Raw genomic sequence first — 17,602 nt, forward strand, 5'->3', positions numbered from 1 at the left:
ACTTAATGAAAACTCAAAACTAAGTTATTCTAAGGAGGAAATCTCAGCATTGCAGTAGAAAAGAGCACAGTCTGAAGTTTGCTGTTACTTGGACTTAGGAATTAAAAATGAATAAATAAAAAAATCCCCGCACCCCAACAAAGCAAAATGAATTGCTGTCTGATCTCTTGTTTATAATTAAGTAAATGGATCAACCTGAAGCACTCATAAGTGGGGCAGCTTTACTAAGGGCTCTTAGTAGCTGACAAAGCATCAGTATATTTATTAAAATGCTGAGTCTGTATTTTCTTTGTTGCTTGAGCTGCCAGTAGAATCCCTGAGCAGCCACAAATGGCACCCACCAGGCTTGTCTGACTGACTGCTCTCCGTGCTGTGCATCCTCCCCACTATCCGTGAGTGTGTGTGAGATCCAAGGGGTTAAATCCTGAATCCCTGTTAGTGTAGCTGGGAGGGTCTTAAGAACACAGTTTCTGAGGGAATTTTACCATTCACATGTTGAGAGGGTTGGTGAAATTCCAGTTTCATGAAGTGGGTGTAGAAAACCTACTTCTGGCACTCGTGCTTTTCACTGACACCATCTGGTGTGGGAGCCTTGGCATTAATGAAAAACTTGTTCTTTATGTAAGATAGGGAAGAAAATCCTTCCAGAACAGTCAGCCCAGAAAACACAAGACTTCTCCCTCTTTCCTCTCCTCCCTCCCTCCAGAAAAGGAATTTAGAGAACCCAACTGCAAATGCCACATGAAATGCAATTAAAAGGTGTCTGTGACTAAATGTCTCGTCTTGCTTAGGAAACATGCCCTGATATTTTTAATGCCGAGTCAGAAATTACTCCTCTGTTCCTGTCATCAATACTGAAAAGTGTTTCAAGGAGAGGATCAGAAGATCAGATGCTCTGCCTGCAGTTATTTAAGGAACAGGCTCCCAAGCTTAGCAGATTCTGAGGGCTGAACATCCTGGTTTGTACCCACCTCAGTAAAAGGGTGTTGAAAAACTTGCTGAACTTCAGAGAGGTGGGGTCAGCTTGTCTATAAATGCTTTTATTTTCTGGTCAGCTGGTAAATAGCTGACCCTGAGTGCTAATCTGGTCAGTATAATGTGGAAGTGAAGAGTCTCAAGAGGAATACTTAGAATTAAAACCAGTTTAGTACTTATAAACTGAAAGGGTAGACTTAGTGAGAGAATTGAAGAGTTCTTTCCCAAATGAATTAAAAGATCTCGTACTTAAATACTGGGGGGGAAGGTCAGGGATCACGATAAAGTGACAAGAGACAGGAGGGTTTCAGAGCAAGGAGCAGCCCATGCAGGAATGTGTTATGGAAACCTTCGGTAGTGGAAAATGGGTGCAGAAGAATGGAGCAAACCTGAACAGTGTGTCTAGAAACAACCTTTGGGGTGTGGGTGGTTCTCATCCCTTCCTGATGTCGTTTGCTCAGGGGGGTGTTTCAGGGGGTGATGGGTTTGGGGTGTCCAGTGCCTGGAACTCCAGCATTCCAGAGGGAGGGAGATGATTTAAAACCTGCTGCAGATGATGCAGCTTCTCAGCTAAAAGGTTCTGTAACTGTGGGTTGGACTCAGCATTTCGTGTAGCACGACCTTTGCTGGGTGAAATTCTGGCTGAAAGATAAAGGCCTGCCTGGCACTGGAGTCAGCTTGGATGGCTTTCCAGATGGGATCCCAAAGTTTTGGTAATTTCAGGCTGAGTTTGGAGCTAGCTGGGTAGTTACCAGAAGCTTTTCAGGATCTTTAAATATATTTTTTCTGTGTTTTGTTTTGTTTGGTTGGTTTGTGGTTTTTTTTCTCCATCTCACTCATAGGAGGGCTGGCAAAGTGATCCCACTCTAAAGAAGTCATGTGAGTACTAGAGCAGTTCTCTGGTATATTAATCCATGCTTTGCAACATGGAATCATAGAATGGTTTGAGTTGGAGGAGACCTTAAAGATCATCCGGTTCCAACTTGCAGAGCTCTGTCTGTTTTCTGGGGATGGGTCATGTCTAAGTGTTGGCCCCATTGCTTGGTGGTTTTATCACACCTTTATCATGATTTTTCTGCTCTAGAGGGTAATCCTTTTCCCAATACTTCTGGTTTACCTGTCTCTAAACAATATCTGTGCTCATTTGGTACTTCAATGATTGCAGTCAAATTAACAGGATTTAGCCAAGTATGGCTTTGGAAAAGAAAGAAGCAGATAAATGTGAATTATGTACATATGTGTGAATTAACTGTTAGAAGGGTTTGACCATCAGCTGAGTAGAGGGCTTTGAGATAAAACCTCCATTCTGAATCGATGGTCTGAACACTTTCAGACTCTTTTCAGTACCAACCGTGTAGTCCAAGATTCAGCAATTCAGTCCATCACACAACAACCAGTAAAGTATGAATTGGATACTGCCCCCACTTTAGGAGAAACCCTCAAGGCCATACAGCGGGTGAAAATCGGCAAGGCAGCTGGGGTTGATGGAATTCCACCTGAAGTCTGGAAACATGGGGGCCTTGCACTCCACACCAAATTTCACGAGTTTGTGGTGCGCTGTTGGGAGCTCGGTGAACTACCATCAGACCTTCGTGATGCTGTCATCATCACTTTGTATAAGAAGAAAGGTATTAAATCTGACTGCTCAAACTACCGTGGTATTACTCTGCTCTCCATTGCTGGCAAAATCCTGGCAAGAATACTCTTGAACAGACTAATACCCACTATAGCAGAAGGAATTCTACCTGAAAGTCAGTGTGGTTTCAGAGCCAACAGGAGCACCACAGACATGGTATTTGTCCTCAGACAACTGCAAGAGAAGTGTAGGGAACAGAACAAAGGTCTCTATGTAACCTTTGTCGACCTCACCAAGGCTTTTGATACTGTGAGCAGAAAAGGTCTCTGGCAGATTTTGGAACGTTTAGGTTGTCCCCCCAAGTTCCTTAAAATGATCATCTCACTCCATGAGGATCAGCATGGCCAAGTCAGATATGGCAACACACTTTCTGAGCCCTTTTTAATAAAGAATGGTGTGAAACAAGGCTGCGTTCTTGCTCCTACCCTATTCACCGTCTTCTTTAGCATGATGCTCCAAAGGGCCACAGCAGACCTCGATGATCAGGACGGGATCTACATTCGATACCGTACTGATGGAAGTCTATTCAATCTAAGGCGACTGAAGGCCCACACCAAGACCTTAAACCATCTTGTCCGGGAGCTGCTTTATGCTGATGACGCTGCCCTTGTTGCCCACACAGAAGCAGCTCTGCAGCGTTTAACATCCTGCTTTGCAGATGCTGCTGAGCTCTTTGGGCTGGAAGTCAGCTTAAAGAAGACAGAGGTCCTCCATCAACCTGCACCTCAGGAAGTCCCCCATCATCCCCACATCACCATTGGCCAATCAGAGCTCAAATCAGTCCAACAGTTTAATTACCTTGGTAGCCTCATCTCCTCAGATGGTAAGATCGACGGAGAGATAGACAACAGGTTAGCTAAGGCATATAGTGCCTTTGGAAAACTCCACAAAAGAGTATGGCGTAATAAACACTTAAAGAAAAGCACCAAGATCAGTGTTTACAGAGCCATAGTGTTGTCTACTCTCCTATACGGCTCCGAATCATGGGTCATCTACCGCCACCACCTGCGTCTCCTTGAACGCTTCCATCAACGCTGCCTCCGTACAGTCCTTAACATCCACTGGTCAGATTATGTGACCAATACATCTGTACTAGAGCAAGCAGCTGTCACTAGTATTGAGGCCATGTTGATGAGAACACAGCTGCGATGGGCAGGGCACGTCTCAAGGATGAAGGACCACCGCCTCCCTAAGATCCTGCTCTATGGTGAATTTGCCACTGGCTGCCGCATGAGAGGAGCCCCGAAGAAAAGATACAAGGACTCCCTGAAACAACATCTCAGCCTTGGCCATATTGATCACCATAACTGGTCTACTCTGGCCTCCAATCGGGAGGCCTGGAGACACACCATCTATAACGCAGCTGTCTCCTTTGAGAACACACGCAGGATCACTCTCGAGGAAAAAAGGCAACGCAGGAAGAACCGTGTCTTGCGGAATACACCATCTAAGGAGTCTTTCTGCTGCGCCTTTTGCAATCGGATATGTCTGTCACGTATTGGCCTCATAAGCCACCAGCGTGCCTGCAGCAAATGTGGATAGTGCCTTCCCAAATCTTCGTTCGCAAAGCCCAGCCATGATGGTGATGTGAATTAACTGATTATTAGCTGGCTATTAACAGGGACAAGCTGGCAAGTGTACACTGCAAATTTCTTTGCCTAAGTGATAAGAGTCAGCACAAGTTTCCTCTTCCAACTCCATGTGTTGAATTTGTTTTGCATTACGAGCAAATAAAATCAGCCACTTCTCCAAATACTTTTGATATAACAAGGGATGAAGCTCAACTGGGCAGCTCAGTAAAGCTGGCTCTAAATGTCAATAATTAACCAAGGGTGTGTCCCTTGTTGTCTTTGCCAGGCCTTCCCTCCAACATTTCGGACACACAAGCAGCTGTTCTTGTTATTTTTATCTGCTGTGAAGAGACCACCTTCCTGGATCGAAATGAGGGGCTTGTTTTATAAACTCTGTTACTCTGACACAAGTACAGGGCCAAAGAACATCTGTTGGTCCAACCACATAAGGCCAGGACACTTTGCTCTGATATTTAATTTCTTCTGACAATGTTAGATGTGAACTTGGTTTTCAAAGATTACCATATCAAAGATTCTGAGGTTATCATACATTCATGCAGGCTCTCAGGTTTGGTTTGTGTTCTTACAGGTGTAACATATTATAAAAACCAGGCATAGCAGATAAAAAGAATAAATACAGTATAAAATAAACACAGCAGCTTGTATTTGTGTGGATGTTGACTTAGCTTTATTTGGAAGAGATTGCAGTTATCTCACCCCAGTAAATTTGAAATACAGTGTTGATATTGAGCTAATGATTCTTTTTTAATCTTGTGTATGTGTGTTCTGGTAGATTATGAACTGCTTTTATGTGCCTTTTTATAGCCCATCCTCCTGTTTCCAGCCCGTGTGTTCCAGGGCCGTGAGGTGTAACCTGGCTTGGTAAATCAGCTTAGCTGTGCTCTAACTTGCACAACATGGACTGAGCATAGATTTCAAATTTAATAATACTAAATGACATCAAGTCCCAGCAAGCTTCTGACTGTCCTTGCAAATGGCTTTATTGGGCTTGTAATTGATTCCTGATGATCCCTGCGGGTCCCTTCCAACTCAGCATGTCCTGTGATTCTGAGGTATTTAGTGCACACTGTGGGGTGTTATTTGAATTTTCTGAGTGTCAGCAGCATGAAGGTGGTTCTTGGAGGGTCCAGAAGCATGAAAAGGACATTGTGGAGCCTGGCAATAATGTGTTCTGCATGTTTTTGCTTGGAATTTTAGGAGTAGTGTCATGATTTTTACTCTTTTTGTCACAAGAAAAGCCGCAGATGGGAAGTGGAGAGTTGTTTGTTACTAACAGAGTAGGAGTTTATCTTTGGTGTGGAAGTAAATGTAGCTGTGCTAGAATCTCATAATGGATGTGTGCAGATAATCCAGTATTAACACTTGCATATGAAATTTATTTGGAACCCACTCTGTCTTTGAAATTGGGATGATGTTTGAAAAATGTACTACACTGCACTGGGTAACCGAGGGTTGCTCTGCTCTGCTGGAGGTGGGTTTATGTGGTGGGAAACGCTCAGAAGATGGGGATGACCTCACAACTCTTGTGCATTTGTTTTAAAGCTGTGAGAGAACTGCTCTGGGCTGTAAAGGAGCTGTAAGCTGAAGTGTGGGTTGTTAGGAATAAATGCCTCCATGCATAACGGTCTGATTCTGAGTGCTCAGTTCCTGTCTTCCCAATTCAGCTGGAGCTCAGCATGGGGCAGGGCTGAACTTCGCTGATGCTTCAGGAGTGTTTAAACTCCACACAGGTGGTTAATGAAGTCAGTGGGACTGCTGGTAGCATTTAAGGCTTCTGCTGAATTAGGAGGTGTGTTTTCTGGGGATAACCAGGCAGTGCTGGTGTTGTCCCTGTCCTAGGATGTGTATTTTCTGGGGATAACCAGGCAGTGCTGGTGTTGTCCCTGTCCTAGGATGTGTATTTTCTGGGGATAACCAGGCAGTGCTGGTGTTGTCCCTGTCCTAGGATGTGTATTTTCTGGGGATAACCAGGCAGTGCTGGTGCTGTCCCTGTCCCTCTGCACCATCGAATCCTCCCCATGCAGAGCATTCAGCACACGTGAAGCATCCCAGTGCACTCCAGGACTGAAGGGGAAAAGAAAACCAATAAAACAATGGTAAAGAGCTTCAAATCTCTCCATTCTGTTCTAAATGACCCTCTCCAGCCTCTGGCTGTGGAGAGGAGCCAGGCTGTGGCCAGGAGGGAGCCAGGGCCAGCTGTCAGGAGGAGAAGGTGGAAGCTGGGGGGAAGTGTTTTAAAATAATTGTGTAGGGAGCATCCAGGAAAAGCTCTCACAGACTTTTCTTGGCCATACTTGTCATTTCAGTACATCACAGAATTAAATAAACTAAAATAAAATATATCTACAATCTAGGGACAGGAAGCTGGAGAATTCAGTCACCTTCCAATGTACAGCTTAAGGACTGGGGGTGGGGGTGGTGTAAAAAGAGGTAAAGGCATACTGTTACATAGAGGGGATGGTAATCTGTGTCAAACCTCACAATATTTAGTATTTGAATTCCCACCTCATGGTTTAGAATTCCAGCTTTATTTAGAGATGATATTTTTAAGCTGTTTTTTGGATACATTTTGCTATGGCACATACTGGCTTTTTATACTCCGTGGGGAGAAATGTTTGGCTTGCAGTGAAGTGAGAGACTGAGCCATATTTTTATTTGGGAAGGAAAATATTTTGCTGAAGTCTTTGCCAAAAACCTGCCGCTTTAAGGGCAGGAGTGTGAGGGAAGGGGCTCAGTTTAATCGATTTGTAGAGAAGCTGCTGATTCCCTCCCTGCAAAGCTCAGGTTTAACAAATAGTGCTCTTAAATTGGGGCACAATGGATCTGTTCTGCACAAGTGTTGGAGTTAGGGCAGTTTTTAAAAACCAGTAAATCTCTACCAGCAGCACAAGTATTTCAGCTGTAAGTGCTGCTGTTGCAAGTAAGTTCTTAATGTGACAGCATTGAATTTCCTTTTTTCACCTGCTGGGATAGATGATAGATTTTTATTAAATACTCAGCTGCTGTTCTTTATCAGATGCAGATGTTCAGTCCGTAGCCTCTTTTCCTCCTCTCTCTTTCCTCAGCAGCCTTTTCCCCCACCCCTGGGATGTAAAGCCTACGTTAAAACCGAGCAGGCTTTGGAGCAGACCTGGGGTGCCCTCGTGTTCAGGTGATCTCCAAGCAGTTTATGAACTGAGCATTATCCAGGTGACATCAGTCCATGTTCCTCAGAGCTCCCAGATGCAATGCAGTGACAAGCTCCCTGTGTTATGTCACAGTGTGACCCATTTCTGATGTTCTCTGAGCTCACCAGCAACTCCTGGGGCACCACTGGGAAGTTACTGAAATAAGATCGTTTTCAGCTTGTGCAAAGCTCTTAAGTAAATGCTTCTCTTCAGGTGAGAATAATTACACTGATATAACTTTGATTTGAGTGAAACCGGGGCAATTTAAATTGATTTGATTGTTGTTAATAGTGAACTTTAGGCACTAATGTTGTAATTACACTTTGAAGGGGAGGTGTGTGTACATCTCTACCTATCACTTTGTCACAGGGCTCTGTCTAAATGAAGTGTGACTGATCTCATTTGCCCAGGATCAGGCTCAATGTCCTTTGCTGCACCAAACAGCTCACCTGTGTTTGTACCTCCTGCATGAACAACGTGAAGGGTGAGCCAGGGAAGGACTTTGGATGTGCTTAAGCTGGGGCTGGATGAACCACTAGAGCCTTGAAAGTGTGGGGGGGTTGGAAGCCCTCCAGAAGGTGATCTACTGCATAACATTTACCTATTTTTAAAAATAACTTAAGGGGTTGGTTTGTTTGTTTTGGGTTTTTTGTTGGGTTGGGTTGGGTTGGGTTTTTTTCCGTTGGCTTTTTAAAATATTTTATTTTGGTGGGAGTGAGAGAGTCAAGAAGCTGAAGAGATGGAACCCTAAAAGCAATCTTGGCAAACTTTCAGAGGCAATTGCTTTCCCCTGTTAAACCTGACTCTCCTTTCTAAGCTTGCGCATGAGCTGTGTCAGCTTCTGAGCTGAGCTCGGGGAAACTGTGGCTTTGGGTGTGTTTGCAGTTGTAACCTGTCCAAAGTTAAAGAGGATGTGAACCGTGGCCCCGGGGCCTCTGCAGTGCTGTGGGATCCTTGGCTTTACCTCTGGAGCAGAGCTGTGCTTCCCTGTGTGCTGCATTCCATGATCTACCTGGCAGGAGGTTGGAGCTGGGGAGAGTCAGTCTCTTCTCCGCAGGGAACAAGGGATGGGACAAGAGGAAACGGCCTCAAGTTTCACCAGGGGAGGTTAAGTTGGATATTGGGGGAAATTTCCTCAAGGAAAGTGGTTGTCAAACACTGGCACAGGCTGCCCAGAGCAGTGCTGGAGTCCCTATGAATGGAAGTGCTCAGAGAGTGTGGCTGTGGCACTGGGGGACATGGGATAGTGGTGGACTGGCAGTGCTGGGAATTGGTTGGACTCCATGATCTTGCTTTTCCAACCTTAATGATTCTACAATTGTATCTTCCCCCCTTTACTTCAATAAAAAAGCAAACATAACCCAAACCAGTCTTTGAACATGAAATTCTGTTTAATCTTTAAACCCCTCCATAAATTGTTTTTCCTTGTAAGCAATCCCTGCTAATACCAGATTAGCAGGGCTGTGTCCCTGCTTCATTCCTTCAGCTGCTCCATAGCACACACTGCTATTCCCAACAGATCCGAGCTTCTTGTCAGCCAAGCAAAACTAACATCAATATGGATTCTTAAAGTGATGGGAGGGAAGAGGAAATTATTTTTGTGTTATAAATTACCGATATTTTTCTGTATTCTAGTGTAATTATAGCCTAAGTTAATGTATAAACCGGGATTTGATTTTTTAAACTGAAAATTGGATGCCTTTGGAAACAATTTAAATTTTCTTAATATAATCCAATTTTATTAGTACAGGTATAGCTTAAATGGCACTTGGAATAACAGCAGGTGCTGTAACTCCTATGTTTTTTTGTAGTGGGAAAAAAATACCCTCACTGAGAAATTGAAGATGAACAACTGGAAAAGCTTTTGGGTCCAGAGCATGCTCCTATCCCTTTCAGCCCTCATCCTCTAGTCTCTTAGATGATGCTTTTCCTCATCTGGATGGGATCCCATCACCATAGGAACAGAGTGCTTTTGGAATATATTTTGTGAAAGGGACACTTAACAGCAATTTGGTTTCTGTTTCTGTGTGGGAGAAGCACCTCGACTTGTTTGTGTTTCACTGGGTGTGGATAAATGTCTGTGAGGGGTGGGAAAAGGAGTTGGAAAGGCAGCCCAAACTCAGAGATTAGGTCAGTTTAGAAGGCACTGGTTCTGGGGCTCTCTTTCCTTGTTCTCCAGGGACTTTGGTGTCTGTGTTTGGGTGCAGAGCTTTGGGTGAGGGCCCAGCTGCTCCGGCAGCTCCTGCCTCGAGATGTGCCTGCACCACAGCCCGGGGATAACGTGGCTGTCATGACTGATGCCTCAAAATCTATGTTATGTAGATTTTGGTACAGCTTGCTAGTGCCTTTGGCCTGTTTGTATCTTTGTACAAGATTTCTAAAAACGCTGTTTTTTGTTAAGAATTTCAACAAACAAGGGGTTTTAATGAGGTGAAGAGTTTTCTATCTGTGAAAATGTACTGAGAAAGAGACATAACACTTGATATAAGTAGTCAAAGCTGCTCAGAAGCCTCAAAACCATTCCAGAAGGCATGCTGCTTGTTCCTTGACCAAGGAACAAGATGAGGAAGAGGGAAGACAAGATGAAGATAAAGAGACCTTCTACTCAAATTTGGAAGGCGTGTCACGGGTGGGGCAAAGGTGGTACTGTGGGAGGGACAGTTTTGGAAGTGGGTGTAACAGATGAGGCAATGTCCAAATATTGTAATTAAATGACAGTATAAGGTTGTCACACCTATGTAGTTCAGGATGCACGTTTTGGAAAATATTCCTGTGCATCCGGCACGCCATAATAAATTAGTGCTTTTTGCTTTCTAATACTCAGAAATAATTCTTAGAGAGTTATTTTCTGGCTTTTAGGCATCAAGAGGGAGCCTTCCCTGGGATCCTTCCCTAACTCTGCCTGCAGTAAGAAAACAGAAATTACACTGCAAAACTCCTGAACTTGTCTGAGAGGAGCGACCATGCCCACGCAAACCAAGGCGGGTGTTTGGGTGGCACCAGGGCTTTGGTTCACTCTCAGGAAAAGCAGGGGAGCCCCTCTCCCCCATTTTGGTGCTGGGGGGCTGAGGAAAGCCCAGTCTGCACAGGGAATTCAGCCCTTGCACAGTTCTCTCCACAGGGCCAAGCAATAGTAGAGAGAACTCATAAATCCTTAAAAGATATGCTGAAAAAACAAGAAAAAACAACTGTAGGTCTCTCTCCATCAGAATGTTTAAGCAAGGCATTGTATGTCCTCAATTTTTTAAATAGCTGCATGAGGATGTTTCACCTGTTGGGCATCATTTTGGAGCTGGAAAATTGAAAACGGGGGAAGCTAAGGTAAAATACAAGGATATCCTGACAGGAGAATGGCTCGGTCCTGTCCCCCTAATTGTTTGGGGAAGAGGGCACGCTTGTGTCTCCACAGGAGCAGGTCCGAGATGGATACCGTCCAGGCTAGTAAGGATCCACCAAGAAGTTTCCCTCCCAGCTCAACCAGCAGCAGATTCAGCACCAACTACAGGAAGCGATCCTCCATCAGCATCACCTTCGGGATAATCCTGTTTTTTGCGTGCAGCATAACACCAGCAAATCAGAAAGACTTAACATCAGGAGCCCTTGCCACACCTCCTCCAGCAATTCCAAATTGGGTAATGCTCTCTGGCCAAAATGTTTGGCTAAACCTGGCACAATCACTAAATACTGACTCTATCTGTCTATCTACTTTAGACCCTTCTCACCCTTTCAAGGCCTGTCTGGTAGGAATCCCCTGGACCCCAAGAGAATGGGGTGATTTTAGAAATCAATATATCCCCTGGTGTGACGACCATGATCAGTTTAGAAATCCATTCTTGGATTGTCTCACAAGACCAGCAAAAACTTCACATGACAGACAGACATTTAGCTATCAGTGGCAGAGACCTGAGGAATTAGAAATCTTGGGGAGTATCATATCTCCTCTCTGTTTTTACTTCATTCACAACAAATATGTTGCCCCTCCTGAATTAATTAATGTCACCTCTTATGGACCTTATTCCAACTTCAGTTTCTGGTGCAAGGAAGAGGTACCTTACCAGATACATGCTACCCCTGATTCGGTTATTCTTCCAAAAGGAGTCTTTTTAATTTGTGGACTTAGAGTCTGGAATATGATTCCTAGATTAGCTGCTGGAGGCCCTTGTACATTTGGAAAATTAGCACTGTACAATCCAGCTACCCTTATGAAATCTTTACCTGTAAGGCCTCCCAAAAATCGTGCAAAAAGAAACAGTAACCTCCAAATAACCTCACCCTTCTCACATCATAGAGTGCGCAGGCAATTCCAAGGTTTATACCCATCTCTTAACTTCTATCCATCACAACCAAAACCACTTTCTCCACCTGAAGCAGCACAGGTCCCTGTGGCTGTAGCACCCCCACCTTCAGCAGAAGAACATCCTTTAGCAAAACTGCAGTCCTTGAGTGAATTCACAGCAGAATGCAATTCCAACATGCATTTTTGGTCAGACACCGCAAACATTCTAAGTGGTATACTTCCAATTGTCAGCTCCACAAAAGCCTTAACTCTCCTTACCAGAATGGGATGTTGGCTAGCAAAAGAAGCTAATGCCACCAGTGCTGCCCTTGATGACCTATTACAAGATACCCAAACCAATAAGAAAGCTTTGTTGCAAAATCGTACTGCAATAGATTTTCTCCTTCTGGTAAATGGCCATGGGTGTCAGGAGTTTGAAGGCCTCTGCTGCCTCAACTTCTCTGATCACTCCCAATCTATCCACTCCCAGATTAATCAGCTTAAGTCCTTAGTTCATGAAATCAAGCAGGTTGATCATCTGACTTTTGATGATTTTTTCGACTGGCTGCCCTTCAAAGGCCTCTCTTCCACTATTAAGAAAATTATTGTAGTTATCATAGTAGGACTTTTCGTAGTGTTTCTCTTTATGTGTGTCTTTCCATGTTTCCTCAGTTGTGCCAGAACCTCTCAATCATTTAAAGCATATCCAGTTTTGCAAAACAGAAAAGGAGGAGCTGTGGCAATGGATTTGTCATATACAGGATGGAAGAAGTCCTGTCAGAGATGGACTAGTGAAGAAAATGAAAACAGTTCAAATGTTATAGAAACCGAAGTTTTTAAGGTGGTTTAAACAGGTTTCAAAATGGCTTTTACCTTTTTGCAGAGTCACTGTCTCCCTCTTCCCGACACCCCCTGTGAAGCTATTGTCTCCCATACAGAGTGTCCTGGGAAGGTGTCCTGAGATGTTTCTCATTGGTCCCTTGTTAACCCCTTTCTATTGGCTGTTGACCCCTTACCTGATGGTTTTTTCTATGTGACCCTGAACTTGTGATTGGTCCCCTTTTGACCCTCCTGAAAGCCTTATAAACCCCTACCCCACAATAAACTTCCTCTTTCGTCCGTCCCTCCCTGGTGGTCTGTGTGCTCCTTGCGGGGTCGCAGGGCCACGTGCTGGGGGGCAGGGGGGAGAGCATTCACCTCGCAGGTAATGGGCTAGCAGCCTAAGGCCTGGAGGTCTCCCCCATCCCACTAATCCGTCGTACAGGAAAAGCAGGGGAGCCCCTCTCCCCCATTTTGGTGCTGGGGGGCTGAGGAAAGCCCAGTCTGCACAGGGAATTCAGCCCTTGCACAGTTCTTTTAAGAGCATGAGTACTGTCCCTGCTAGTCCTTCATCCAGGTGCTGCTTGGAGCAGAGCTGTGGGAAGAGGTGGGGCCTCCTCAGAATCCAGACCTGAAACTGCAGCTTTGGGTCAATCTTGACTAATCTGTTGGATTTCTAAGCAAGGGCTCTGATCCTGGGTGTGTTTTGCATGCCAGAGTGTTCAGTTGGGATGCCCCAGGTAGGTAAGGACAGCTGTGCCCAGTGGGGTGTCTGGAATGATGTGCAGTTCCATCCCTTCTCCTGCGGCAGCACTTCCAGAAGCTCCATGTCTTTTCCTGAAGGAGGAAGTGAGAGGCATGTAGGATTATGGTTATGAAACTCATGAAAACCATATGTATGTACTTGTTTGGCACACAAAAAGGGTATGTAAGCACCCTGGTTTAACTTTATTCTTTGCCTTAGGGTTCACCTCCCCTCTCCCTCATGCTTTAAGTCTGGTGCTCATGGAAGGAACAGAATGTAACACAGAATCATGGAATGGTTTGGAACGACCTTAAAGTCCATCCAGTGCAACCCCTTGCCATGGGCAGGGACACCTTTCGCTCTTCCAGGTTGCTCCAAGCCCCGTCCAGCCTGGCCTTGGACACTTCCAGGGATGGGGCAGCCACAGCTTCTCTGGGCAACCTGTGCCAGGGCCTCCCCACCCTCACAGGGAAGAATTCCTTCCCAATATCCCATCTGAGCCTCCTCCCTGTCTGTTTAAAGCCATTCCCCTTGTTCTGTCAGCACGTGGCTCTCGACTGGCTGTCTCAGAAAAGGCTTTTACTGAAAAAGCCAATTCTAAAAATGCTGCCTTTTCCCCTGGCCCTTGGAGCAATCTGTTGCAGTGTGTACTTTTCATTCTCCTTACAGCCAGAGGAACATTTAACCTGCTTCATCTCTTCTTTGAGGAATCTTCCTTTGCCAGCTGGTGCCAGCTTTCTGCTCTGCCAGGTCATTTAGCAATTCCCAGTGGATGAGGCATGAAACAATCCATCCCCTTTGCCAGATTCTGCTCTGAAAGGCTCATCTTTGTGCCTTTCAGCTCTTCCACTGCTTGTCCATGCACTTTGTTTGGTGCATGAATATCAGCGTTCCACTGTGGCTCCAGGTCAGAGAGGGGACTTTGGGTGAAAGGAATTGCCAGACTTGTAATAAAATGTCATGAAATGACCACCCTGACCTGAAAACTCTTCGCTGGGGGGGGTACAAATACTCCCTGAGACCAGGCCCTTGAGCACAGGAATTCCTGGGCAGGAACAGCAGCAATTAAGCATTTTCATGTATTAAAAGTGTTAGTTTGGTTTTACATCCCACCAAATAGTTTTCCCTATGGCAGAGGCTGGAATGCCTGCGTGGGGCTAAGGAGATGGCGCTGCTGGAGCAGCTCAGGGCTGGATTAACTTCAAACCCCTAAAAATAGGCTGTTCCTCCAGTGAATCCTGGATTCCAGAGGGAGGGCAGAGGAAAATTCATCTGTGCTACCTCCTCTGGAGTCCTGCAGAGAACTGGCCAACCAACAGAGCACAGTGGGACAGTGCACCTTGAATAGCAGAGTCACAAGGTTTTCAATCTGATAATACTGAAATGAAATACTACAAGAAATTCTTCTGCTTCTAAATATTTTTTTTCCTCAGCTAAGGTTGCACTCAGACCGTTATATGATAATATTTTACTACTTGGATGATAATGAGTAACTTGAATTAATTTTTTTTCCTCAGTCCTTCTATTCCACTTCAGCATTTGTTATAATGCCTTTTGTGTAGCTGCTCCTCAGTGGTCTCTGGTATTGATTAGGTGATGTTTCCATAGCTGAGCAGGCTCTTCCAGGTGTGATCTTACTGACATGTAGTAGGAAGGACTAGTAGTATCTCACTCAAATGGAAAAAATGGACAGCACTTTTCCATGCTTATTCTTGATTTTTTTTCTATCTATGAAGAAGCAAAAATTCTAAAAATAAAAACCAATTTTAAAAATTACTACAGCAGCTTCTTTAAGCAACGTGTTGACTCTTTCTCCTTTTATTCCCAAGTGATAAAGCAAGACTAACTTGGCTTTTTCTGACAATATGACAGCTTCTCAGCAGTAATTCTGTTGATGATTGCCTGTGGAAATAAAAGCTTGAGCTCTTTTTAAGCAGTTTTATGCTTCTTGTTCTTGCCAGAAGAGTAGCAATGGTGTGTAAGTAGTTTGCACAGGTAGTCTCTTATCCTAATGTTGTTTACTGCTTCTTATTAGGTTATACCATAATCCTTGGATGTGATTAACTGGCAATTTACACTTTAGAGCTCTGGCTTTTACTTATAAAAGCTACAGAGAAATAAAGTAGAGGAACAAAGTAGGAGTTAAGTGTGCTATCAGAAGTATAAATGTGCCACTGCAGTGGCACTGCTGGCTCAAAGGACAGTCTCACTCATCAGAGCAGAAGTGGAATTGCTGCCTAAGACAGCTTTTTGTAATATGATGAAGAGCAGAGGGGCTTAAGAGCATGTAAAGCATGTTTAGTCCTTACAGGGAGTTTAGTTAATCTTGTGGGCAGAGTTAACCTGGATATTCCCATCTCTATGTAACTCATAATGTCCTGATTTGTAAAAATGCAGTTTATAACAGTTCAGCCACTGCCCTCCTCAGCAGTGGTGAAAAAGGAAGCGCTGGCTCCACATTTAAAAATCAAACAAATGTCACTGTTAGTGGGTTGGAAAGTCCTTGTTCTGCCTGTGCTGGGTAGAAACCCAATTACTGCAGAGCAGATCCTGTTCCAGCTGCTACCAGAGAGCAAAGGGAAGGGCCATCAGGGAGAAGGATCTGCTCATAAACGTGTTTCCAGTTAGTGGGGCTTGGAGGAGCTGCTGACCTGGGAGGAGTGCTGTTAAAACAGCCTGGTGTCTGCTGGAAGAAATAGTTGCTGCAAGTCCCTGCAAACCTGAGCTGCTTCTTTAGTGATGTTTTTATTTGGTGGATGGAGTAACTGTGGAAAAAATGGACACTGTTTTGCCCTGCTTATTCTTGGCTATTTGTATCTGTGAAGAAGAAAAAATGCTAAAAATAAAAATCAACTTTTAAGAATTGTTACAGCGACTCCTTTAAGCAAAGAAGTCTGAGCCTCGGTCGGAAATACGCGTGTGGTACCACCTCAATTTTAGCTTAAAGCACTTGGAGTTCTCACATGTCTTGTCTTTAGCACCATTTGGTTGTCAGCACCAAGTGAGCTGAATTTCCTCTGTGCTGTCAAGAGTGATGGGAATGGAAGAGGAATTCTCTTCTCAGCATAGATGGATGGATATGTTAAGCCAACAATCTTATTTCCATGGTGAATTTAATCCAATGAAACCCCCTTGCTGTAGTCATGGAGGTTTTCTGGTTTGTTTCTCCTAAGGGTTTGTGTTTCTGTCTGTCTTATGCACAAAGTTATAATTTTCTTACCTGAAATACTGCAGACAGAAGTGGTTCCTGCTACATTTTCCACCTGGCTGAAGCTGAAAGGCTTCATGACTTAAAACAAAGCTAAAGGATACTTAAATTTTTCAGCCCAGTTTGGTGGTTGAGATCCACTGTATCAATTTTTAATAAAGAGTGCATGTCGTGCATTGGCAATATTTTGAAGAAGCTTAAACTCTTCTTCCTATTCTTTTGAAGAGGGTATTGAACTTGGAGCAAGTGGTCAAGTGCTGCAGGGGGCTGCAGGAATTAGGGAATGCAGGGAACTGTTCTCTTTATAGGATGTGGAGAGATGGACGTTGGCCTTGAATAAAGCACAAACAATTGCAGAATTAAATATACAACATTTGTGCACATGTGGCTTTGGGACCTTTGTAAGGACTGCTCAGTGTTGTCTCCTTCAGGAGGATGTTGATCAACTTGCTGTGTTTTGTATCTTCCTCCTAAAAGCTTTCAGAACCTGAGCGTTGGCTATTTAAAAACAGTTCCCTCCTTTGACTTTCAAAATTTAAACTTCTTGGAACTTAATTTAAAAGTAATTTTTTTTTAAAGCCATGAAGGAATTGTTCTCAGATGAAGCTGTGTTTTATGTACTGTTCTTCTGCTGACGAGCAGCACATGTTGTTCACTCCAAATCCAAATTTTATTTTCCAAATGCTGTTCTTTAACAAATGCTGTTGCTTGTCAGTGTAAGGACATTTAGTTTCTGTAGGGGAAAGTGGCTCCCTTGGAGCTGTTCTCATCCTACTCATCCACTGTTTCCCACCCTTTATCTGTCCTTGTCCATCTCTGAGAAGTGTGTCAGCAGGAGGGACGTTGGTAACTGAAACTCCGGGGCAGTGACATGTGAGAAGCAAGATAACATCAGTTCCTTGTCAGTACTGCACTGCCTGGGAGCTCCTGGCCTCTTTAACTGCCCAGGGTTTAGACAAGTTGGCAGTTGCACTGTGTCTGCAAGGGAAATTTGCTCACCTGAGGCTGAGCGCTCCCATACTGCAAAAACCAGTTTTAGTCACTTGGAATGTGTGAGGTGGGGAAAGGTAAACAAGTTCTGGAGTTTACCTGGGTCCTACAGGATCCCTCACACCTCTTCAACCTTTGGATCCTCAGCTGAGTGGCTGTTCCTGGCTCTTCCCCTGTCCTTGCTGGATGCTCCC

The 17,602-nt window shown here is 44.4% G+C and overlaps 2 protein-coding genes across 3 annotated transcripts in view; both read left to right on the top strand.

The window, feature by feature from the left end:
• The window catches only part of LOC116792417 (prophenin and tritrpticin precursor-like), a 610,102-nt gene that overhangs the window by 225,305 nt on the left and 367,195 nt on the right, over positions 1-17,602 (top strand). The window lies entirely within an intron of this gene.
• The window catches only part of IQSEC1 (IQ motif and Sec7 domain ArfGEF 1), a 338,913-nt gene that overhangs the window by 19,438 nt on the left and 301,873 nt on the right, over positions 1-17,602 (top strand).

This window comes from Chiroxiphia lanceolata, chromosome 11 (genome assembly GCF_009829145.1).
Source record: "Chiroxiphia lanceolata isolate bChiLan1 chromosome 11, bChiLan1.pri, whole genome shotgun sequence".
In the NCBI taxonomy this organism is placed as follows: Eukaryota; Metazoa; Chordata; class Aves; order Passeriformes; family Pipridae; genus Chiroxiphia; species Chiroxiphia lanceolata.